Consider the following 24,987-nt stretch of genomic DNA (forward strand, 5'->3'; position numbering starts at 1 on the left):
TTTAACATGAGGTGGACCCCCAGAGTCAGCATACCAGTACGAAGCATATTGGGCTTGCGCTGCTATCCAATATAGTTTAAGTTAAGGGGCAGTGAATCCACCTCTCTTGTAGGTTAGAGACATCTGTGCCTACTTTTTGCGTAATGCCCCAGCATGCCAGAGGAAACGTGCGCAGATGCTGTGAACCCTATCAAAGTATTGTTTTCCAGGCCAGATAGGGCCATTTGCGAAGGCATATAAGAGTTTCGGAACCAGGATCAATTTCACTGGTGACGATCTGGCCGCCATAGTGATTGAGAGGGAACGCCATCTTGCAATTTTAGTTGCAACATACTTTTCTGCAGTGATATAATTGTCAGCCAACAATATTGGCCTGGCTCTGGATACCTGGACCACCAAATACCTGATACCATTAGGTGACCACTGGAGAGGGAGCTCAAATCTGGGAAGTTTGGTTGCTGTGGTAAGTAGGAACATCTCAGATTTACTGTAATTAATCGTAAAGCCAGAGAAGGTGCCTATTCAGATAGCACCCCTTAATATTGGATCCAGATGCATGGATGGGCCTCTGATGTACAAAAATACAGTGTCTGCATATAACAATATTATCTCAGTTTGGTCCTTCAGCCGTATTCCCTTTCGGACAAGTCAAGCTCTAATGTAATCAGCCATTGTTTCTATGCCCAGTGCAAAAAGCATGGGGGAGAACGGACAGCCCTGTCGGGTACCCCTGCTCAATGTGAAGGGAGCTGACCGCTGAGATTTATGATATGATATGTTATTTGTAATGCGCTCAATTCCCAGATGTTTCTAAGCGCGGACCCGCGGATTGAACCTGTGCTGCTCCGTGTCCTCTTGTTTCCAAGGTGAGCACGTTGCCCCTGAGCTATCCTCCCGAATTGACAGGTACACTTGCAGTGGGACATGTGTATAATAATTTGATGTACCTAATCACTTCTGCCCCGATACCCATCTTTTCTAGGACCTCCCACATGTATTGCCATAAGACCATGTCGAAGGCCTTCTGAGCGTCCAGTATAACTGCCACTGCCTCCGCCTTCTGGTCGATTCTGTACATTACATTAAAGAGTCTTCTAATATTCAGGGACGTTGATCTTCCAGGCACAAACCCCCATTGATCATCATACACCAGGTGAGGCATGAGTGGTAAAAACCTATTTGGCAGAGTTTTTGCAGAAACCTTTGCATCTATATTCATAAGTGACAAGGGCCTACATGATCCACACTCGGTACTCGGTGATGGTTGCCTTGTGCAGGGAAGGGGGAGGATGGACTCATGTAGTGATTCGGTCCAGACCTCAAGTAGCCGTGGGGCAAGGTGTGCCAAGTGTTCTTGGTAGAACTCTGGAGTGAGGCCATCCAGCCCCTTACCTTTCAGAAGCTCAGTTATAGCTTCCACTATTTCTTCCACGGTGTGCAGGGTTTCGAAGGTCATCATTAGTTTGGGGGCTAATAGAGGTCATGGGAATCTGGTTGAGTAAAGTACGACTAGGTTGTAGATCATGCAGCTGGCTTGATGTGTACAGGGAGCTATAAAATTTGGAAAACATATCAATAATTTGATGATCCGCCCAATGCAGGGTGCCATGTTCATCAGTAAAGCATTCCACTTGGGTTTGACCTCCCTCCATTCTGGTCAGCCTAGCTAGTGTCCTACCTGGTCTCTCATCCCCCCCGTATTTTTTTGCCACCTGTGGGTGCGAGAAATAGTGTATTTCACTTAGAGCCTGTGACTCAAAGATCTCCAATTCAGCTTGTATCTGTGCCAGTTTATCAGGGCTCGCTGCAGTTGCACATTCCTGCTCCAGCTCCTTGAGTTTGGCTTCCGAGCGCCGAAGATCATTCCTAAATATTTTTAATATGCCCGCTTTCCTAGATATAAACATTCGTCGTTTGTACACCTTGAAGGCCTCCCATCTTACTCCTGCGGTTGTGTCATGTTGGGTGTTGTAATCGAAAAAAAAATATCTTCAAATCAGATGGGATCTCTGCCTTGAACACAATATCTGACAGTGCTTCAGATTTAAAGTGGCAGGCAGTGTGGGTGGGTGATGCCGATCCCAGCACCACTGACAGTTTCACTGGAGAGTGGTCTGATAACGTGTGGGCAAGTATTTCAGGGTTCTCAACCTTGCCCATAAAACTACCAGATGTAAGGAACATGTCAATTTGCAATGAGCAGTCATGCACTGATGAGTAATACGAGTATTGTCTTCCCTGTGCATGGAATACTCTCTAGGCATTCTGTAGGTCCAGCAATGTCACATGAATAGTTAGTCTACAGGCCGCCTGTGATAGAGATCTAGGGGCCATCCCCGTTCTGTCCCAGCTAGCATTGAGTATCAGATTCATGTCTCCCCCAAAATTATCTGGATTCCAATGTTTCCCATTAAGATGGAGACCACATTATCAAAGAATTCAGGGGTGTCAACGTTAGGGCAGTACATGCCTTCGGGGTCTATGTAGCTCCTTTTTAAAGTAAATCTAACCGACTTGTGGATCAGCGTCAGTACCCCCGTCACATGTGAGGAGTAGGTAGAGTAAAATCGATTAGGTCCCCAGGTTGGTGCTATGCTAGCTGCTGTATGTCTTGTAATGTGTGTCTCCTGCAGAAAGAGTATCTTCACCCCATGTCTCTGTTCATATGCAGTAATTCTGCGTGCTTTAGTAAAATTACCCACCCCTCTGACATTCCACGACATTAACTTAGTTGCCATCTCATATTTCAGGGGACACCCCAAATTTCCAGCACTTGTTTGCCAGATAGTGCCAGATGGTGCGTCTGTTACACTCACGCATCCGATCCTAAACATGTGCTTTGTTGCCCAGTTCCTGCCAGTTTTGTTTTTACCTGCCCAACTTGCATACCCCCTCCCTCACTGCCCTCCCCAACCAAGCTGTGTATGCACCCCACCCCCCAATTCCACCCTCAGTCAGCCTACCCCAACTTCACCTCCCCTCCGCCCGAAAAATAAACATAACAATAGCAACTGCGCCGGGGTATGCTGTCAGTGCTCAGATCCGCTATGTAAACATAATTGACTACCATACTGCTTTAAAAACCCTTCACACAGCGGGGGAATTGTATTTCCTATATGCTCAAAAGTCTAACAGGATGGGGCATGTTGTAAGTGGACATATCATTTTTGGTTCTAGATCTTCACCAGTTTCGCAGGGGAACTGCAGTATGGTGCGGAAGTCTCAATGTCCAACCTGTGGCGGATCCTCTGCAGCCTGCTCAGGGCCATCTGGCATCGTAATCTGTGCCTCTATGAACTTAACTGCATCATCTGGGACTGTGAAACAGTAGAGCTTTCTGCGAAACTGGAATTTGAGTCTAGCCGGAAACAAAATGGCATATTTGATGTTACAACTACGGAGCAGTTTTTTTACCGTGGTGAATTGTCGGCATTCGTTCTGCACCGTCAATAAAAAATAGGAAGATTCTGATCACCTAGGCGTTGTTCCTTACTTTCCCAGGCTAGGCGAAGGAGGTGATCCCTGTCCCGATAACTAAGGGTTTTTGCTATGATGGAACGTGGGAAGTGGCCCGGTTTTGGTTGTGGGCCCAGAGCAATGTGTGCACGCTCAACTGCAAAAAAGGGGAACAAGGATGGCGACCACAGAAGATCCCGGAGTAGAGTTTCTACTGCTTGCTCCATGCTTCCCATGAGGGCGACCTCGGGCACCCCCACTATCTTAATGTTGTTCCTTCTAGAACGGTACTCTAAATCATCACACCTGTATTTTACCATCTTCATATCCTTCACCAAGGTCGCAATGGTGCCTTCGAGGTCTTGAACATTGTCCTCTGTAGCCCCGATTTGTGTCTCGTCCTCCATTATCCGTCTGGATTCTCTGGCAAGCTGGGTTCTTATGGAGGCGACATTGGCCATACTGTCATCTAGTTTTTCATGAACAGCCACAAAGCTTTTTGCCATGGTCTCCATCATGTTTGTGAGATCTGGAGCAGGGGCTATTATACTCTGTGAGCCATCCATGTTTGGTGTGGGTGCAGCCCCAGGGGCCTCCCTGGCAATGGCTGTGGTATAGCTATCCATTGCCCCAGTTTTCTTCCCACTGCCCCCTCCCTTTGGCATGGTGCAGTTGGTAGGGATCTCGGGGCAGACCTCCGCCTCCGCAAATGGCGTGCCACTGATAAGTCATGTCACATCTCTTCCACAGTTGCCTGTCGCGTATGTCGATGAGGATTGGGTTCTCAGTCCATCTAAGACTGTCTACTAGTGCAGTTCCCCGGCCCCTCAGTTACCACACAACCAAATACCACCCCCTGTGCAGGCCCACCACTCCAGTATGTTCTTCAATGGCAGGTTGACAGAATTCACAAGTAGCGCCCGTTGCGTGGCAGGTCAGATCAAATCCACTAGGGGCTGGGGGGTCAGCTCACTACATCAACCCGCGACATTACCTCACGGGGAGCAGCACTTACACAGGCAGTGGGAATGGTTTAGTTGGATATGGTGCACATGGAGTGTACCAGCCGTGCTGGGCGAGTTCCCGGTTTCGCTGTCACTGCTGCTCAGTGAGAGCAGGGGTCTACACAGTGGTGCCAGGCAGTAGGCATGCACATTGCACAGTTCTTTAATTCCTCAGGGGCCTATCCGGGGTACTGATGTATCCCACAATCTTCACCAGAGGATATGTATATTAGGTGCTCTGCACAAGGAGCCAGCCACCAGAGTCCGCCACTGAGGGCACACCACTACTGGCCCTGTTGGAGAAGCATAAGGAACACCCACCCTGGAGAGCAGCGGGGTGCCACTGTGTATCTTCCAGCCTCTAGCAAGCAACACTGTAGAGCAGCCCACTCCGGCACCTCCTCTGAGGGCCCCAAATCCTCGGCTCCAGCCAATGACCTCCACCTCACCATGTGCCGGTGCCGCCAGATGCTGGGATATGGGACCGTGGTGCATAGTCGCAGGAGTAACCCCAGAGTGGGGGCTACAGTGGGCCACCGCACCCTACAGGCCAGCCACTTAGTTGTCCCTGTGTTCAATACTCGGCAGCTGGTGGGGTCTCTGGGGCGGGTCCCCCATTCGCAGACCCCCCTCACCATCAATATCCAGATTTCGAGGTGTCGTCGAGGTGTCTGCCTCAAGCCGCTCAGCAGGTCATGCAAATTCATCCAAGTTGGCGGTCACCTCGCCTGCCCTCTCATCGGAGCCGCGCCGGCTACTTCAGGCAGGATCAGGTGCTCTCATGGCCCAGCGCAGCCCAGGGCAGCCGAGCCTCCCCCTGCACACCTCACTTGGAGTCTGCCATCAGTGTCTGCCCCCCCCCCCGCGCCAGGGCAGTGCCACCATTTCTCAAATTGCTGTGCTTTCTTCCTCAGCAACTGCGCCACCTCCAAGCTGCGGCCCGCCACCAATCACCAAAACAAGGTTCCCCGGCTCTGTTTTCATCAGGAAGCCGGGGTTAGGCAGCCCCTGTTCTTCGATCAATGAATCCGACGTCCAATATTCAATAGGATGTATTCGCATGGCATTAACTGCACGAAATACGTGGGTCTGAGCGGAGCAATGTCAGTTCAGACCTTCATCAGCTCGCTGTTCAACCGCACCCCAGCATCTAGAAGACTTATCCATGTTAGACACTGTCTTCTCTTCCGTGTCACTTCACTAACCTGATGATGTCCACCAATACACACTGTTAGGCTTATTGCGCTCTTTTAAATAAAGGGTCTCCAAGTGACTTCCCATCCACACTTGGCATTCAGTGTAACATCTGAAAATCTACTTAACTTCTGTGTACACTCACTGTATTCAAAAGGACTTAGTATGAATATCCTGTGAACTAGAGTAGATACGACTCTTGCAGACCTTACATGAATGAACTTGTTATAAATTGATAAGAACTCGGACATGATCTAACTTGTGCCGCTCCTGCTAGGGTGCCTTGAATGGAGCTCATGTTCCCTAAAATTCTAATTTGTGGCCGGAGAGCCGTTACGTTTGTACAGAAACGTAAACGTCTCTCCACTGCTAAATTTTCGTCATTCGCATTGCAGGGTGTAAATATAAAGGGCAAAAGGTGGTGTACAAGCGTGTATGCCGACCTTTAACCCTTCACATGTGCGCACCTCAGTGCAAATTGAGAAAACGCTGCCTGGCAGCATTTACTTTTGTTTTTGAGCACTGCTTGTCATGCTTGCATGGCAGACAGCACTCACACATGAAATGAAACCCTCCCCAACATGCTCACATGTCGCGACGGTTCTTTTCAACTGGGACCACTGCTTACCATGCAAGCATGGTGAGCAGTGTTCCAAATGAAATTACCCCTCCCGACATGCATGCAGGTCGGGGATGGTTTAATTATAATTGTGCATGCTCCCTGCCATGCCCGCATGGCAGGGAGTGTGTACAATGTATCCCTATGGAGTCCGCCTAATATATCCTGGTGCATAAAGCAGGAAGACTTCATAGGGATCTCCAGAATTTGCACTGGCATAGAAGTCCATGCCAGCACATATGTTGGGGGATTTGTATGGTGGAAAGACGGGAGCAGCAGAAAAACAAATTGTGTTCTACCCATGCTCTCTGCATGAGCTGGGCATGAATGCAAGGCATTTATGCATTGTATTCACATTACGGCTCAATGGAAAATGAGCCCCATAGTGTGTTCTCTTTCTACCACATTCCCTTGCCCTCTTCTACAAATGCATAAGGAGAGAAGGATGGAAATCATGTGAAGAAGTAGATAGAATATGGGGCTGCTGCATCAAACAACACGGCCAAACTTTTCAAATTCTGTGAGGAATTCGCCAGTCCTGCAGCAGCCTCCTCTTCTGTCACACCCACCCAGGACCTTTGCTCAGCCCTGGCTGCACACATCACTGCAAAAACCCAAGGCATCCTTTCCTCTCTCACTTCCACACCACTTCAAACACCAACACCTGAGGAGCCTCCCTTGGCCCCGCCACCAATACCTGAGGAGCCTCCCTTGCCCCTCCACCACTTCTCCTCTATTCTCTCACTGCCATCACACCTGATGAGGTTGCCAGAGAAGTACGGTCTAGGACGGCCTCATCCAAACAGATGGACTGCTGCCCTTCCAAAACCATTAAGGACAACATTGACTCTCTCGCTCCAGCCTTGCTGATCTCTGCAATCTCTTTTTTTCCACTGGAGTTTTCCCAACTTCTCTTAAGCATTCCCTTGTGCACCCTCTGCTTAAGAAACTCTTGGCTGATCCACCCATTCCGGAAAACTACTGCCCATCTCTATCACACCTTTCCTGGGCAAACTCCTGGAGAAGCTGGATATCTCTCAACTCACCCTCCACACTGAATCTTCTGGTTGCCTCCACAACCATCAGTCTGGCTTTAGAGAATCCAGGGGCACGGAAACTGCTCTTCTGAACATGTGTGAAGACCTGCTCTCAATTCTTGACACTAAAACTGCCTCTGTCCTCATTCTTATTGACCTCTCCTCTGACTTTCACATGGTAAACCACAATGTCCTGATCGCACGCCTCCGTGACACCTTGGCAATCACAGGTCAGGCTCTTGAATGGTTAACCTCCTTCCTTTCTGACCACCCATCATAGGTCGAACTTGGGTCCTTTCAACCTCTGGCGTTCCCAGGGTACTAACCTATCTCCTTTGTTCTTCAATGTCTACATGGCTGCCTTGGCACGTGTGATTGCCACTTTCACCTCTAACTTCCAATGCTATGCGGATGACACTTAACTCTCCTTCAGGCTACCCTCAGCCACCTTCTCTACCTCGTTCATATCTGATTGTCTGCAATTCAGTCATGGTGTGCTGCAAATGATCTATGACTCAACGCTAGTAAGATTGAGATTGTTTGCAGTGGGACTCCTGTTCCCGCTTTCCCACTCTCACTTTGGCTGGTCTCCCTTGGCCATGCGCACTCACCCACCTGCGAGGCAAAAAACCTTGGGGCCATCTTCGGCTCCTCTCTCTCCTTCTTCACTCACATTTCAGACATTTCTAAAAAGTCCAACTACCAGCTGCACATCCTCAGAGGTACTCTTCCTTTTCTCACCTTCCCCCAGTGGCTCACTGTCTCCAGAGCCCTGGTTCTCTCAAGGCTGGACTACTGCAACAGCCTCTTTCTCAACCTCCCTGCCTCTGTGTTGAGCCCGCTGCAACTCATCCAGAATAGAACCGCAAGATGTATCCTTGGCCTCAAGCCCAGGGACTGCATCTCTCTGGTGCTGACATCCATCTTCTAGCTCCCTGTGGCTCCAAAGATCAAGTTCAAGACTCTCTGCATTGTCCAAAATGATTTATGGGGCATGAGACCTACCTATCTGCAACAATGCCTGCCTAAATACTGTCCTTCCCGAGCCCTCTGCTCATCTACCTCCAACCTTCTGCAAGTGAGCCTGTTCTCCAAGCAGAGATTTGGAGGGAAATCTTTATCCTCAGCAGGGCCTCCTCTTCCTTCTCTCTCCCTCTAACCTGCTAACCCCGCTCTCTGCTCTATCCATCTCTCCCTCCTTCTCCACACAGCTTGCTGACTGGCCGCCGAGTGTACCTCGGAGTCTCAGAGGTCCCTGGCACCCGCGTCTGTCCTCTCGCACTAGCCTCCGGGCCTGCACTTGCCTCATAGCTACTGCACTTGGTCAATGACCATTGAGAGCGGCATTTCTCAGCACTTACCCCAGTTTCTGACTGACTGGGCATACATGGACCCCCCTTGCACTTGTTCTACTCCCCTCCCCTGTACTGTCTGTGCACTTGCACGATCTGAACATACCATGCCTTGAGGAGGAAGATCTATCTATCTTCCCTGTCTCCCCTCCTTTCATGGTGATGCCTCAATGCACTTGGAAACACTGCAGAATCATCGTATGTGCTGTTATCTACACTGTTAATTGTATTACATGCACTTAGTCTGCCTGTGCAGACTTGTATCGTTCAGAAATTCAAGGGCTCTGAATGACTGTTGTTTTTTCCCCTTGTTCCTCCCTCCTTGAGCGCTTTGAAACACTTGTCTTGTGAATAGGCGCTTTACAAATAAACATTACCATACCATACCATGACAAAAATTAGACTGAAGGAAAAAACATATTCATTCAGTACAATGTTCCATATAAGAATGAGCTCAAACATTGCACTGGTTGAAATAATCTGTTTTGCAGTAGGACATACTTTGCATAAGTCCTTATACAGTTATCAAAATTAGACCGATACCAATCAAATTCTTTTGTAATACTGCACATTAAAATGGGCTTCATTACAATTTTGGCAGAGTAGGAAAAAAGTGGTGGTCGTTTCGTGACCACCACTTTTTTGGGCGGTAAATTAATTATCACTGCCCACAGTGTGAGGTAAATCCACTGATTTCTGGAGAAAAAGGGTGGATTCGCCTCTGGCTTGTTGCCACAGGTAAATCCTTCACTTTACCTCCAAAAACCAGAGGATTTGCTGCACAATAATTCCACCAGCAGTAAATCCTCAAAAAATCCCAAAAATTGAGAATTACCACAACTTGAAATTCCATGGTAACCCCACTGGAACAAGTGGTGATAACGGTAATCAATCTTGGCATAACTTGTGCCGAAATTACTGCCAAACACATATTGAGGCCCATTGCGTCATGGGGATGAACAGTGTGTAATCCTCGTCTCTTCTGCTCATCCCTCTTTTTACAAAGCGTAGAAACACCAAAGAGAATAATATTGGGTGTGGCATTACAAAAAGGATGTCAAGCAGTAAAACATATTTTTAGCAATGTTGTTAATGTAAACATCGAAAATCATTTAGTAAGTTATAGATGCCAAAACTACAGACCCAACTGCAGACGTCAGTGAGTCGCCCACCTGTAATGGATAATAAGAGGCTCGTGCCACTGCCCTAGAACTATCTAAACTAGGGGCACAGTAAAAAGCAGGCATTAATACCAACTGGAGCATTGTGTGCACATCTCCATATGTTTGGTGTGATATATGTCAAGTATCGTTTAATTCAAATCTCAGTGTTCTTACTCTGCTCAGTGGGAAGAGTCAGGCGTCTACTGACTTAAAGCACTACGGTCTTCATAATGGAATTCACATCCCCTGCCCAAATAAACGTGTGATGTGCGCACAGCAAGTGGTGCACACTAGTATTACCGAAGGTGCCACCGTGTGACATCAAAACGGAATGTGCAGTCATTAATTGTACATGCACAAGTGTCGAACAGTATAGGTCCTGGAGTGTGATCTGCATGCACACGACCAGGCAGATGGCACACACAAAGATCACATCCTCCAGGTGCCATTAACAATGGGAAAAGGCAGGTCCCAGGACAGGGGATGTGCTTTCGTTAACTCATCAACATGGTGCAGTTAATAAATGCAGCCCCCATGCTTAGGGCCTGGCCCACTTTCAAACGCAGCCCTGTGCACTTATGCTAATCTTTATAGTGCAGCAGGAGCCCATTTGTTACTAGAGGTGAGAATGCACACGTGTAGGTGATTTTACAATCGCCTGTCATTTTGTAAAATGCCCTGGCTGCTCCTGAGCAATGTGTCTGAGCTCTGCAGTGACAGTTATTGTATACAATGGGGCGCAAAGTGACAGGCTACACCTGAAACAGACGGTGTCTCCTTCACCAAGCAGTTAGTGGCTATCGCAATCCAGCCCCACATATTTAAGAATGGTCTTCCCCCACACTCTGCACATACAACTTAGGGCCTCATTATGATGATTGTGGCATTGGTCAAATAAGTAGTATGTTTGGGGCTACGATATTTACCCACAGGCCAGTTGCGCCAAAGCCCAATTGAAGAATGTGAGATTTTTCAAAATGGCGGTTGTGTGCTGGCCCAAGACCCACAAACAGCTTAGCTACTGTGAAAAGAGTTGGGGAATGCATCTGTGTTCCTATTGGTGTCAGGCAGACACTATGCGTATTTTGTTTGGGCTGAGAAAGTAGAGATAAGGTGTTCAGCTGGGACATTTTCTAAATGCCTGCGCAGTCACATGTTTAGAGAAGTGTCTAGAAGGATGTGCTTATGCATACATGTTTGATTCATCATATAAAAGCATCTGCTTCCCCACCCTCCCTACCCTCAGAGGGATTCTGCTTGCACCAAGGAGAGACGTCCTTGTGATCTCCTGTGCAGCCTCCTGCACGGGCTAAAGCAGCTTCTTAGTCCTGCAGATCTCTAAGATGGAGATAGGTATGGAAGCATGAGTTCAAATGTCTTTTGTTTTGATTGTACGTCATGTGACATGCTCTTTATTATTAGTAGATAAGGGTCTTGTAAGTAGGGGGAAGACACATTTGGTTTTCATCTGTTCATCCATATTTGTTCTAAATTACTGTCTGTAATAAAATGTATTACTTTTAACTTCCCCTTGCTACTTAGTTTGTTTGCGGACTGTGTTATCGCAAATTATATAAAAAAACTAATTTGATCCATGCTGGCACAGTTCTGACACAACTGCCTATAACATATTTTGTAACATTATTTTCCTGTGCTAAAGAGAACACCTTCTTTAAAAAGCATTAACAGCTCAACAAACAGAAATATTGGCCCTCATTACAACCCAGGCGTTAAGGGGTTAACAGCGCCGTAAAAGTTGGGGGCGCCGTTAAACCCTTAACGCCTGATTACGAGGTCCCTTTGCGGGTTGGTTTTTTAACGCCTGCATTTAGCAGGTGAAGCACCATGATAAAGGTGAAGGACTTTGATGAAGGTGATGGATTAAGAGGAAGGAAAAGGGCTTGGATGAAAGATAAGCAACATGAAAGGAGAAGGTCTGACAAAGAACTGCGACCTCAGGCCTATATCTCTTCTTCCTTTTCTCCCTAAACTCTTGGAATGTTTGGTCTATTCTCAAGTCTCCTCCTTTGTTTCTTCTAATTGTATTCTTCCCCATTTTCAATCTGGTTTTCGTTCACTTCATTCAATAGAAACTGTGCTTCTTTTAGTTTGTGACTCATTACTTTCATCCCGTTATTCTAAACACGCTTCTCTCTTAAGCTTACTTGGCTCACCTGCTGGTTTTGATACTGTCAATTACGTTTTGCTTCTTACTTCTCTCTCATCTTTCAGGTTTTCTGTTTCTGTTCTTTCTTGTTTCCATTCTTATTTTCTTATTTGTCAAATTGCATTTCTTTCGTATCTTGGGCTACTAAATCTTCTGCTACTGTCCCTCTTCAATATGGGGTTCCTCAAGGCGCTGTCCTGGGACCCTTTCTGTGTTCTCTTCATACTTCTCCTCTGGCTTCTATGGTCTCATCATTTCTACTCTAATGACCCCCAAACTTTTCTTTCCTTCTCTTCTTTCACTCCTGCAATTCATGATTCACTTGAAGATACGCTCGTGGATTTGAATCAACAAGAATTACAAAACTTCCCTGTGCTGGCAAGGATCCTTAACTTGCTTGATAAGGGTCATGAATATACCCATGGTGCAATTGGTGCATTGAGCACGGCAATGTCTGATATTGGTAACAGAATAAGTAGAATGGAAGGATACATGATGGCTCAGGAAAAATGCCACACTTTCTGGGCTGAGCAACTTCTCAGAGATAAAATCACCAAGGAGAAAATGGTGGCAGAGACAATGGGTACCGCAAATAGTGGTGCTATTCCTGCTCAAAAATCACAATTTACCCAAACACAGTGGGGGAGTACAGAAAATGGGTCTGAAGAATTAATAGAGTCCTATTCACTAGATAAGAACATAGAAAAACTCCCCCCTTATGCAGAAATTGCAAAACTCCAGCATGACAGAATTTTGGTATTAGAACAAATAGTACTAACTGCAAATTTAGCTCCTGATACCATACATGTTGGAGAACAGACGGCACAAGGGGATATTCGTGACTCTCTGACACATAGAGGGCCGGATAGCCCCTCGGATCTTACAGACCTTATTGATTTGACTGAAGGAGCTAATGGTGAAGCACCTGAGTCAAATAAAAATGACAATGAAGAACCTGTGGCAAATCAAACATTATATTTTATGTCCCGAAAAGCAAAAAAACTTCACGCAAGAGCAAAAAAAAGACAAGCAATTAGAGGAACTCAAGCGACTTCAATTCAGATGGTGGGCACTATAAACAAAAAAGAAGAGAACAAAAAACAAAAAAAAGGATTGGTGACAGGAGATTTCTTTAAAAAGAATAAAACTAGTGAAAATAAAGTGAAGGAGGCACCGCAAATTGATCAATTTCAACTAAATAAGGAAAGTCAGGTACACTTGGAAGACAATGACAGCTTAGTAAATGTTAAAGACACTACGAACATTTCAACACCTCATCTTATACAAACACAACTTCAACGCTTTTTTGAGAGGATGGATAAGAAAATATCGTCCTTTACTCAATCATCTCAGGGTACTGGGCAGATGATCAATGACACATCTCAGACCACAGCTTTAGGGTCCAATAAGGACATATTGACGGTACAAAGAGAGGAAAAAGAACCTGCGACATCAAGGGCAAGTGAGCATGTTAACCCACATGTAAATACATTACAAATAGATGCACACTCTAAAGAGAAATCGGAAACAGAGATTATGTCACAGGGTAGTTGCAAGGCTAAGGGTGGAATTGACTATAAACAACTGTCGCCCGAGATGAAATTGGTGATGGGCTGGACGGTAGATCCAGCAAAGGTTGAAAAGCCACATTTAAACCGCGCATCACTAATGAAGGTATTTCACCAAATTCCAAACCTACGCAACCTGGTATCAAATGACATCGATTGGGTCAGGCTCCCTTATGTTCCAAACTGTAGGATGTTATGCAAATATCAAAATATAATAATTGCATCGCTAATATGGCAACATGTTAAAGATTTCGAATTGTTGGGCTATGAACTGTCGTTGTACGCTTCAATGGAAGAAGCGAGTGGTTTTGTTGAATATCAGCCATCATTGTGCCACAATGATTCTAATATGGAAGGGCGAGAAAATGAAATTGTAAGAATCCACGAAAAAATAAGGGAACAATCAGAAGCAGTCGCCCAGATAGCCACCACTCTCGCATTGCTTGAGCCACTAATAAAGACTCTAAATAGTGAGCAATTAGGAAAAACAAACCTATAACATGGGCCTTTGAGTATATGTTCATGGAACTGCTGTGGTTTGAAGAACTTGCAGGCATGGTTCCAGAAAAGTCATCGGGAGAAATTGCCTGATTTAATTATGATACAGGAAACAATGGCATTAGCGGATGTTTACTTGGAAGGATACATGGCATATTGTGCACATGCAGTGAGGGGCAAAATGGGGCGGCCAGCTGGCGGATTGGCAATCTTTGTGAAACATTTATATGCGGTTAAAATACGGCAACTCTTTACATCTGCTGAAATACTTGCAATAGAAATTAGATCAAGTAACACCGGGTATCCACACATATTATTAATATCTTTATATTGGAATCCGTCTACAACCACTTTAGATACCATACTAGAAAAATTATCGAATGTGATGACGGTAGTCATAGAAGAATCCCCCAACGTGATGATCATTATAGGTGGTGACTTTAATTGTATCCTTGATAAAAGCAGCGCAGACCGAATGATATTTAACCAGGGTTATATTACATCCTCCGTGGAAAGAGGACAAATTTGGTTAAAATTTTTTGAACAATGGGACATGAATATTATACCTTATTCTGTCAAAGAGCCACTATTTACTTGGTCGCGCGGGTCTAAGAAATCCACAATTGACTATATTGTGATGTCTGGACCAATAGCGAACACTACATCCTTGTGCACAATTACACAATCACAATTTAGTGATCACTGCATATTGGAGTGTTACTGTGAATGTCCTCTCCAAAGATATGATGTACTAGTGCCACTTGTACTATTGGAAATAGATCGTCAGGCACTATCAATACGATGGAATACGAGACTATATAGGGAACTTAACTTCCTGGTGAATAGGGACATGGTTAAAATGAATCCACAGTTCTTGAGTATAGGAGAAGCTAATAATCTAGAATCAAAGAATGCCATTATGATACACAATCATATTGAAAGGTTAGCAGCGCAAAAAGATAACAACACACAGAAAAAGAAAACCGAAAAGAGATTATATAATGCAGAAATTGCCATTAGGAAAAAAACCAAGAATCGAGAACTGCGCAACCTACTAAAATTTGGGAATGGTAATTTCGGTAGTACATATTATAATGAAAAAAAGGCTATTATGAGTAGATATAAAAATGACGTAAAACAAATAAAAATGGTAAAATATCAAAAAGTTAATCAGAACATGATATATAACTTATGCCAAAAAAATACAAGAGAAATTTGGGCATTGTTAAGAGATCCTGCAATGATGGAAGGATCGTCTCTGCCTTCGGCTGTCAGCGGTGAAGCCTGGACAGAGGTATACAGTAATAAATATGCGATGCCATCAAAATTTAAAAATATGTATACCGAAGTTGACATGACAGATTTGCCAACTAAATGCCCATGGGGACTAGAAGATATTGAATTGGTTATAATGAACCTAAAGTCATCTAAGGCGGCAGGTCCTGACGGAATTCCACCCTGTGTTCTAAAAGATGACCCTAAGTTGTGGGCGGCTATTACACTGAGAAGCATAGAGGGTGTGCTGAAAACTAAGAGAGTACCGACATCATGGTTGTCGGCGATTGTGATCCCCATTCATAAAAAAGGGCCACTAAATGATCCAGCAAATTTTAGACCGGTGGCACTTATAGATGTAACAGCGAAAGTATTTGCTGCTCTTATTCTAAAAGATTTAAATGTATTCATCACAAAAAAAGAAATTTTATCCCGATTCCAAACTGGATTCAGGAAAGGGATGGGGACACAGTTAAATGCGACTGTTTTGGCTCACTTACTAAAATTAACGAGGGTGAAAAATCATGGACCGATTTACATGGCTTTGCTCGATATATCAGGAGCATTTGACTCAGTGATAAGGCAGATACTATGGAAAAGAATGAAAGAACACAATATACCAGCACAAATTATAGCAATGATTGCACTACTCCATACGAACACAACTTATAGGATAAAGATAGATCAAAATGGATCGCTTACTTCTCCAATTAAAACATATATTGGCGTGAAACAAGGATGTAATTTGGCTGCCACATTATTTAATCTGTATCTAACAGAAATTGGTGCAATATGGTCAGGATGTAATGCCTTTTCAGTAAAATTGGGTCTACTCCGCTTGGATTGGATGGCATTTGCGGATGACTTGATACTATTTGATCCTACTCCTTTTGGACTTCAAAACAAAATGACATGCTTGGCAGAATTTTGCGCTAATCACAACTTGAAAATAAACACAAAGAAATCAAACATTATGGTCTTCACAAATAAAAAAAAGACTATTCGGTATAATTGGAACATTGATGGGTTATGTATACCAAGGGCATTGGGCCTGATCTATTTGGGGTATAATTTAACAAATGCTGACTCGCTCGCAAAATGGCAGTCGGAAATTAACACAAAAGCACTGCCACTTATTTCTCAAATGAAACTAATATACAAGAAATGTTGTCAATTCTCATTGATACCACTGATTGATTATTATATTCTGAAAGTGGAACCAATACTCATTTATGGGCTAGACTTATGTACTCTTGAAATTGGCAAAATTCTTAATAAAGTACAAGGAAAAATATGGACACAAGTATTGCGATTACCGATGTCATTGCCCAATGTGATAATTATTCACGAACTAGGGTTAAATTCATTAGCTTCAAATTATTTGTGGCGCAAAATAGTCAGTTATGCAAAGATGTTAGACCCAGTACCAAATTCATTGTATGTAGATCTGGGTGAAATGTTAAAACTGGGAAATCCTAAATGGATAGAAGATGCAGGACAACAATGTATAATAGCGTTGGAAAGTTTTGCAATGAACTCAGTGGACTTAATCACACGACCACAAACAGTGAAGTTAAAACTACGTGAATTTGATTGGGCAGATACAGCCGACAAAATTGGGTTCTATAAATTGTATAGAGAATATGCAAAATTCCGTCATCCCAGAAAACCAGTACTGGGATACATCATGCAGTTACCTGGTCAAAAGCTTAGAGAGAACTACATGCGTTTTAGATTCAATCTTTTTAGAACGAGAGAGAGGATTAAAAACTGGAATCAGATGGTATCAGCTTATGTAGAAGGTTGTAGATTTTGTAATGTAACAACAATTGAGACCTTGAAACATCTGGTCATTTATTGCTCCTATTTTTCCATGCAGAGGCAACTTTTTCTGGGAAAATATCTCAATGAATCTAATAACCATGACCTTGAATTATTATGGATCCAATGTATGTGGGGAGTAAGGAAATCATTGATTGCTGATCTGCATTATTTTTTGATTGTCATTGAAAGTAAATTGGAAAGAGAAGCGGATAATGAGAGGATGATAATGATGTGATTGGGCCTCAATGTTAACTCCTACCTGATTGTTCTTGATGATAAAATTTCTTTTCTTCTGTTCTGTTTTTATTATTACGTAAATGAAATTGTTATACTAGAGTAATATGAATATGGTTTGATTTATGTAATTTTTATGTGATCTTATAAAATTTGGTTGTTGTAAAGATTTTATTGAAAAACAACACAATAAAGTTTTATAAAAAAAAAAAAAAAATTCATGATATTGTGACATTCTATCTTTTGGCTATTAAATCTTGGATGTCTGACAACTAGCTTGCTCTAAATTCTGCTAATACAGAAGCTGTTTTCTTCCCTGCTGCTACCATACTTCCACTTGCTTCAATCTCTTTCCCCCTTTATCTTTATCTAGACTCTGAATGTTCTTTTTGTAATCACATTTTGCTACTCTCACGCTCCTATCGGGTCAAATTCTTTACCATTTGAATGGCGAGACCATTTCTTATCCTCAGAGCAGCCAAACTCTTACATTCTTTGCTTATTTTCTCTTGTTTGTTCTATTGCTCTTGTGTTTCTTTTTGGCCTTCCTGTCTCACATCTTGTTCCTCTTAAGTTCTCTTCATACTTCTCCTCTGGCTTCTATGGTCTCATCATTTCTACTCTAATGACCCCCAAACTTTTCTTTCCTTCTCTTCTTTCACTCCTGCAATTCATGATATTGTGACATTCTATCTTTTGGCTATTAAATCTTGGATGTCTGACAACTAGCTTGCTCTAAATTCTGCTAATACAGAAGCTGTTTTCTTCCCTGCTGCTACCATACTTCCACTTGCTTCAATCTCTTTCCCCCTTTATCTTTATCTAGACTCTGAATGTTCTTTTTGTAATCACATTTTGCTACTCTCACGCTCCTATCGGGTCAAATTCTTTACCATTTGAATGGCGAGACCATTTCTTATCCTCAGAGCAGCCAAACTCTTACATTCTTTGCTTATTTTCTCTTGTTTGTTCTATTGCTCTTGTGTTTCTTTTTGGCCTTCCTGTCTCACATCTTGTTCCTCTTAAGTTTATTTATAAATCTTCCATTCATCTTTTATGTTCTCTTTCACCTCATGAGTCCATCTCACAGTCGCTGGTCACACTTGGTTGGCTTTCTTTTCATTCTTGTGTGAAATTTCATGTTCTTTGTATGGTCTTTAAATCTCTTTCTAATCTTTCCCCTCCTTATCTTTCCTCCATTGTATCCTTTTTTATCCCTTCAGTCCTGTCGGCTCCAAATCTCTTTTTCTTTTAATTGTTCCTCGATCCCCGTGTGCTCAGTCTCGATTTTGTGAATTTTTGTACTTGTTCCTTTACATTAGAACACTCCTCCTCTTTCTCTATTTCTGCCTATTATCTTTTCCATTCTGTTCATAAAGCTCATCTACTTTAGCTGCTTTTGTCTATAAGCATTGGGTTGATTTTTATGTCATGATATGTGATGTGTTGTACAGCGCTTTGGTGTATAGCGCTTAATAAATACAAATAAAATACAAATACAAAATAAGGATACAAAAGTATGATAGTCTGTTTCAAAGTAGAAGGACTATGACAATGGAGAAGGAGTGAATGAGGGAAGACCAGCTGTGCGCTGATGGAGAAGGTCTGTGATGAAGAAGGACTGCGATGAAGGAATGTGGCAATGAAGGATTGTCACATAAAAGGACTGTAATAGGGAATGACTTTAATGAAAGATCATGACTGTGATAAGGTAGAAGGGCTATGACAAAAGAGAATGTATGTGTTGAAGGACGCTAAAGAAAGGGGGAGGACAATGTTGAAGGAGAAGCACTTATGAGTGAATGTGCTTACGGTAATGGCCTCTGATGAAGGACTGTTATAAAGTATGATTTTGACATAGACGGACTATGGAAAAGAAAGACTTTGATGAGGTAGGAGGCCTGTTATACAGAAAGGGTGAGAGTGGAACTCCGATGAGAAAAAACTGTGACAAAGGAGGACTGTAAAAAACAAATACTGCAATGAAGAAGAGAAACTAAGTAATAGAAAGACTATGGCGCAAGTGCAGTACTATGATGAAGTACTATGCCAAAGGGGAAAGACTAGGAAGAAGGAAAAGATGATTTTTTTAGGAGTAGGAGGGGGATTAGTATGAAGAACTATGAGGGAGGATAAGGACGGGTACCAAGAACTATAAGAAAGGAGAAGGATTAGGGCCAAGAATTAGGACTACAAAGAAAAAGACGTCCAAGAAAAGAACTGGAGAAGGAATGTAGTGAGGGGGGAAAGTGAGGAAAGAGACATGCTATGATGAAACAGAATGAACTAGGATCACGGTTTAGAAGAAGTAATATTTAGCTGAATTACAATTTATGATACAGCTAATGCATGTCAAAAGAATGTCTAGGTGTTCTACAGATGAGGTATTCTGCTTCTTTCTTTTTCCCCTTTCTTTTCCCCCTCTCTCTGTCATATTGTTTTGGTAGCAAACAAGTGGAACTAAAATACCACCATGTGTGCCAAAAACAAAAAGATAAGCCTGCACGCTCTAAACTGCTTGCCTTAAGTGCCAGGATTATATATGTGTGTTGCAAAGCAGCATTTTTTGGGCAGAATACAATAGAACAAACTGCATAGATTTGACAATAACAGTATGTCCAACATTTGTTCTGCCCTCTGCCAACAGCTGTTTTGATGGATCTATTTAATTTCCTTGCAGTGATTTCACTGAATCCTGTTTCACTGAATTATTTACTGCAATCTGTGGGGAGACCCCTCGCATCCTCCTCAATCCCGGCACAAACCTCCACCTTTCTAAGTACCTAACCTCAATTCCACCATCTGCATATCTATGGTAAAATGAGGTCAACAATGAAATGCTACAGGATTCAATGAAATTGGCCTGCAAGGAAAAGGGGTAAACCCATTTCTAGATGCAGATTCTGAAATCATTGTAGTTGAGTCAGTAGTTGTTCCATTTTAGGAAATCCTCTAATATATCTGGGGCTACATTTACGGCATGTTCTCTATTAGGGCTTTAGTCATTTCAATTCACTCTCATTTGTGACTATGGTAATATCCCAGCAATTAAGATACCACTTGTTTGGTGTGCAGAGAGAAATAAGGAGAATGAGGAATGCTGGCCAGTTACTGGTGTCGGAAGCGGCTACCTCAGGAGGCAGTGCGACTTGACACAGAGCAGCAGTGTGATACTAGTGGGTCCTTTCCTTGGATTCCATCTCCCGAGTGGAGACAGGACCAATGCATCTGTTGCACAAGTGCAGGCAGAGGTACAGAGGGACGGCGGGGGCACTTGTGAGGCCTCTTGGACATTGGAGGGTCAAGGCTCTGGCTCCGGTAATGATGCTGTCACTGAAACCTATATTGTGCCTATATTGTGCCCACAACGAGGCTTGGACGGAGCTTGGCTGTCTTGCCTCATTCCATATCCTATTCCTCACTCTTCTCCTTCTTTTGGTAAGCTGCTGTCCCGCATCACCTTGGACCCTCGTAAGAGTTCATGGGTGCTTTTGTTCTTTTTGGGCTCACACCTCTGCTAAAATAGCAACATGGAGTGCCTATCCCAACTTCCCTTACATCCTCGCGTTTGCGGACTAGTGATCGAAGTGAGGACTATACGCTTTGGCCTTTGAGAGCCTTGCAGCTCAGCTGCCACACCTATCACTGTAAATTTGAGCAAAAGCAGCCTAATCATCCCCCACCCCGCCCCCCCAGTATAGTCTATGTATAGTCTATGGGGAAAAGGAAAGCTAATAACCCCAAGGAAGGGTGATTCAGTCACCCAAGTTACAGCTCAGTCTTCACTTTACCCATACTTAAAGAAAGTGCCGGATGAGCACATTTATATGGTGTGATGGACTCTCGGCACCATTAACTGGAATAACTTGAACAACATAGAACCTAACCATCCAATTATGCTAGGCAGGGGGCCAACAGTTTTAAATAACAGCTGTGATGTGCCTGCAAAATCTAAGGTTTCATAGTAGACTCTGGTAGCATCATCAGTGCAGAATTGAAATTACAGGGCTGCCCTCCAGGACATAACTGCATGCCATTGGTACCTGTTGCCAAAAAGATTACAGACCTGTGCCTAACACCAACTTGCCAAGTACTTGTTACCAGATAATAGCATCAGTTGTACAGGGCATTTTTATATCACCAGGATCACTCAAAGAGAGCAACCTGGATGATATGTTGATTACTTTCATCAAGGACTCATCTACCATACCTAAAGACCTTAAAGATAGATTGTAAGCCATAACTGAGTATTAAGCCAATTTTAAAACAACTGTTTTAAACTGTTTGGTTATCATGGATGATTTACTAAAATCACTCAAGAATGATGTACTGATTGTGTCTAAGCCCACTAAATCACAAAATGTGATCAGGTCAGGACAAGCAAAAGTCTCCACCAATTTTTTTTTTTTTTATTGATGAACTGTCACATACGTTTAAATTGCAGACTTTGAAATGCCTGACGATGAAAATGAAATGACATATAACCAATATGATATGATTTGGCATTTATAATGCGCCTGTACAAAACTGCTTCTAGGCGCGACAAGACAAGGAGGGGGAAACAAGGGAGGACAAAATAACGATCTTATTAGGCCTTGTGTCATTCATATCACGCACGTGCGGGAAGAGGGAAGGGGAGAAGTGCCAGGGGGAGGAGGAGGGGGGAGTGCATTAACTCACAAGTGCAGCCAGCGGGTGGCTCATAAGTGCAGAGACAAGGGACTGTAGGGTTGTAGATACAGAACCTTAAGTGATGGGGAGCCTGGAGGCAGTGCAAGGGCAACTGGACATGCAGGAGCCTGGGTCCGGGTTCAGAGGGTGACAAAGGGGGCCAGTGCAAGGAGCAGTCAGGTGCTTCAGCAGGAGACAGGAAGAGAGAAAGCGGAAGCGAAAGGAAGGTCTTGAACTGCTTTCGGAACCGGAGGTGGTTCTGCTCATGTTTGAGATAGGCAGGGATGCTGTTCCAGACGGAAGGCCCATGCCGAGGAGATAGATCAGCCCCCAAATCTCTGCTTGGAGAGTTGGAGGTAGATGAGCGGAGAGCTTGAGAAGGAAGACGTTTTGGAAGAGAAAGTTGGAGCAAGAGTGGTCCCAGGCCCCAGAAAGCCTTATGGACAATTCAGAGTGTCTTGAAGTTGATCCTTGCAGCCACAGGGAGCCATTGAAAAGATTTCAGAGCTGGAGAGATACGATCCCTGGGCTTGAGGCCAAGGACAAGTCTTGCAGTCCTGTTCTGGATAAAATGTAAAGGTCGAAGAGTAGAGGCAGGAATATTTACAAAGAGGTTGTTGCAATAGTCCAGCCTAGAGAGGACCAGAACTCTAGAGACAGTGAGCTTCTGGGGGAAAATTGGAAATTGAAGAATACCTCTGAGGAGGTACAGCTGATAGTTTGATTTCTTAGAGATGTGAGAGATGTGAGGAGAGAAGGAGAGGGTGGAGTTGAAGATGACATCAAGGTTCTTAGCCTCACAGGAAGGAGCAGGAAGAGAGCCCAGAGTGGGTAGAGAGATAGAGAGGAAAGGAGGGAGCGGGTGTCCCAATGAAGAGGATGTCAGTCTTACAGGCATTAAGGCAGCGATCATTGGGAGCACACCATTCCTGAATTGCGGCCAGTCTGGTATGAGAGAAGAAGCAGAGGTGTCTGAGGGGAGCCGGAAGACGAGCAGAGGGTCATTCGTATAACATTGGAAATTGGAGCAGAAAGTAGCGATGCAGTAGGCAAGAAGTGCCAGGTAATGGTTGAAGAGTCAAGGAGAAATTTTAGACATCTGGGGAACCCCACAAATAGAGAGAGGGATAGAAGAGAGGTAAGACCCCAGTTGGACCTGAGAGGGTTGGTCGGGGAGAAAGGAGGTCAACCAGGCCAGGGCCTGATCAGTAATACCAAGGTTGTCCTGGAGATGATTGAGCAGCATGGCATGGTTGACCGTGTCAAAAGCAGAGGATAGATCAAGGAGAATGAGGACAGAAGGGAGGTTAGAGTCAAGATTGGAGAGCAAGTCTTCACAGGTGTTCAGTAGAGCAGTTTCCGTGCTTCTGGCAGCTCTGAAGCCAGACTGGTGGTCATGGAGGCAACCAACAGAATCAGTAGGTAAATTACGCTGGGAGATAGCCAGCTTTTCAAAGAGTTTGTCCTGGAAAGGAGTGATTGAGATTGGGCGATAGTTAGCCGGAGAGGAAGGATCGGCCGAGGGCTTTTTTAGAATGAGGTGCACAAGATAGTGCTTGAGGGGGAGGGGACATTTCCAGTGGCAAAGGAGTGATTGCAGAAATCGGCCAAGTTTGGAGCATGGGTCTCAATGTGGTCCTTAATTGCTCTGGATGAGCAGGGGAGTACCTGCTTTGATGAGACTTTCATAGATCGGACTTGTCTAGAAACATTGTCAGGGGTGAACAGGGGAAAGGAGGACAGAGGAGGAGGAGAGACAGCCTCAGACGGGCCAGGCGTGGTTGAGGCTGAGGAAGAGGAGGTAGAGGAAGAGAGGGTGAACAGGATGTTCTGAGTTTTAGTAGTGAAATGAGAAGCCAAGGTTGTGCAGAGGGCCTGGGAGGGAACAGGAGAGGTAAAGACTGCAGCAAGATTGGCCAGGTACTTGCAGGTAAAACCTCTAGCAAGGTGGCTCAAGGAATCTACTGACTTATTGATAAATAATACCCCTCATTGACTAAAAACGAACATGGCAGGTCTGGATTTAAACCCCAACTAATCTCAAAGGCAAGAAGCATAGATTGGGTAGGCAAAGCCCAAACATGTTTTCAGGGGGATTATATTGCAGTCACTTTTGATAATCCTATGCTCACTAACTACATTATAAAATCCAATTTAGGTTGGAATTCACAACATAAATGGACGAGAATCCTACCTCTGTCTTTCTTTTATCCCTGTGAAACCTTTGGGAACTTTCCATCTGTTCAAGTTACCCAAAGGAAGTCTAGGGAAAGGCACTGCAGTACATTAAATTCCAGCCAAAATGCATAAATGCAGATCACTTGTAAATGCTGAGGCAATCCCCACCAGAAATCAATGTGGCTTTTTCCCTACAGTTGATGAATTGGACTGACTCAGTAGGCTCTCTGACTTCCGAGCAATTCGGTTTGTATTCACTCTGCTGTGGAAAAATGCCACTATCACCACAGAAGAATTTGCCCTGACAAATAAGCTCTTGCCTTCAAGTATTAGTGATCCGCAACCCAATTAATTTGTATCTTTGAATGCAGCAGGGCTCTCTAACACACTGGACAATCTGGATGTTGTTGACTCCCTGCAGCAACATGATATCAAAATGCTCCAGGAGACATGGACAACTAATGCACTCACCTTAGATGGGTTTTCCGTACACCAAATCAAGTCAAAACATTTCTGAGGGGTAGATGCTTTGGGAGCATGTCAGTCTTTGTGAAAACAATGTTTAACTCTTTTGTTGTGACCTCTGATCACTGTTCACATTGTACACAAATGATTCATGTTAGTACTCACCATTCACATTTGCTACTAGTCAACTTTTACAACAGTCCCCACATATACACAGAAGACTCTAATCCTAATTTTTGAAATGGCAGAATGATAATCTATTAATACACTTTAATATTCATA

Source organism: Ambystoma mexicanum, chromosome 11, assembly GCF_040938575.1.
Source record: "Ambystoma mexicanum isolate Mex_15411 chromosome 11, UKY_AmexF1_1, whole genome shotgun sequence".
In the NCBI taxonomy this organism is placed as follows: Eukaryota; Metazoa; Chordata; class Amphibia; order Caudata; family Ambystomatidae; genus Ambystoma; species Ambystoma mexicanum.